The sequence below is a fragment of the Rhagoletis pomonella genome, unplaced genomic scaffold, assembly GCF_013731165.1.
Source record: "Rhagoletis pomonella isolate Grant_MI unplaced genomic scaffold, Rhpom_1.0 Rhpom_scaffold_00013, whole genome shotgun sequence".
Classification (NCBI taxonomy): domain Eukaryota; kingdom Metazoa; phylum Arthropoda; class Insecta; order Diptera; family Tephritidae; genus Rhagoletis; species Rhagoletis pomonella.
The window spans coordinates 450,462-452,316 of NW_023458567.1; the positions used below are offsets into that span (position 1 = coordinate 450,462).

General features: G+C 36.0%; 1 long non-coding RNA gene across 1 annotated transcript in view; it reads right to left on the reverse strand.

The window, feature by feature from the left end:
- LOC118748436 overlaps positions 1-1,338 on the reverse strand; it is a 2,961-nt gene extending 1,623 nt beyond the window's left edge. The window contains exons 1-2 of the long non-coding RNA XR_004994048.1: positions 1,267-1,338; positions 916-949 (exon numbers count right to left, since the gene is read on the reverse strand). This is a non-coding gene — a long non-coding RNA (uncharacterized LOC118748436). The remainder of the gene's footprint in view (positions 1-915; positions 950-1,266) is intronic.
- Positions 1,339-1,855: the final 517 nt, after the last annotated feature.

Consider the following 1,855-nt stretch of genomic DNA (forward strand, 5'->3'; position numbering starts at 1 on the left):
CTTTAACTTTTTATTAACCCTCGCTTTTATAGCGCATACTTCAGAAGGCCTTTCGGAGGAGTTCTTTTAAAGTTGCTTCTTTAATTGATAAAAATCATACATCTTTGAAGTATCTGTTAAGGTTTATATCAAATATGTGTTATTGCAACTTAAAATGTTTACTGAAACTCATTTGTAATGCATTCGCGTAAATTGCAAACGGATAAGCCCTTCTAGAAGGTATGCAAGGGAGCTCTTTTTTCAGCCCTTCTTGGGTAGGCCTCTTAGAATGGCTTTACTTAAGAAGGCCTACCTAAATTATATTCTGGGTGTCTACTCGTCAAGTGTACTACCACTTACAGGCCCGGCAGTTTGACGACTAAAACATGTAGTCATGATGCGATAGTTATAGAACTTTTGATGGGTTTGTGCATGCTATTTATTCTTCGGGTCTTTGAAGGGACTACATACGATTCATTTTCTTTCTACGATTATGTAGGAGTTTACACGAATACGCCTGCTTCTATTTACATTTCAGGAAACAAGGTTCGTTATAGAAGGTTGGCATGTAGTCGAGTGCAATTTTCCGCACCCAAAACAAGCAATGTTTTCTATAAGGATATTTGTTTTGCCTATTTTACTTTAACGACCACATTGTCGCGATTTTTGGCTAACCCCGGTATTGAATCTTTTCATTATCCTGACACTGAATATGATCCGTGTTGCATTTTTTAAGTTTCCAGTAAAATAGCTTTCAATGTTTTTCTTATTTTCCATATTCTGACTGGTTTTGTCTTCATTAAACTATTCGAGATGAGAACTGCGCAATCTACCCTGCCCACTTTTTGTGTATATATTTAAGAGTACAAATCTATGTACGTATGTAGATATATATAAATGTATGTATATAAATTTAACTCTACATATAGTACTTACATTTAAAAAAACACAAGATTATAACGTAGCAAACCTGAGGACGAAAATGCAAATATTATTTAAAGTACATTTTAATAATATACTAAATAAACTTCATTTCATTTCGTGATTTACACAGAATACATAAACAAGTGCAATCGCAGCCGCTGAGGAAAAATAGAGTAGAGAAAAATCAAACGAAAACGAGACAAGAAAAACGAAAGAAATCTCCGATGTCGTTTTTAATCATATCACTAATGCGATTTTCTGCTTATTAAATTTCACCAAATTCATTGCAAGTGTTATCGTATATCAATTCATGTTGATCTCACAGATCTTTCAATGACTTTCCTAAATAAAATAACTATTTACCAAATATCACGATAAAAATTAATCCACACGACACTGGCTCAAGCAAATCGTTAGCAAGCATTGCCAGCGGTATTATTTGTCAAAAATAGAATCCACAACTTTGAGTGATGCCACACTAATTTTAGCACTAAAGTTCTAGGCATTGGTAATACTGCGCTACGCAGCGCTTTACGTTAATACTGTAGGTGAGCTGCTGCGCCAACACCATCATATGAATAGCGCTAGCGCCATTAACACCAAGGAACACACACAATTTAGGTAAAATGATGAAGTGTAAAATAGTGGTGCTTGCGATGTAAACAAACGCTCAGCTGACGAACCCGCTTTCGCAAACTTTTTTCTCAAAACCAGTTACAAATACAACGTCGCGTTCTTACGTGATCTTGTATTTTTGGTTCATGAGAACGTATGCTTATGAGCACCGTTGTTCCGTAAAGTGCTTGCTTTTATGCAAAGCCTGTAGAATTAAGAGCGTGTGAGACGTGGCAATATTGCCAACTTTTCCTCGTAAGGTTGGTGTTATGCAGAAATTTTGTTTGGCAAACTGCGTGCAATTGTTGTTGCAGCAAACTCGGAGAGAGCGAGTTTG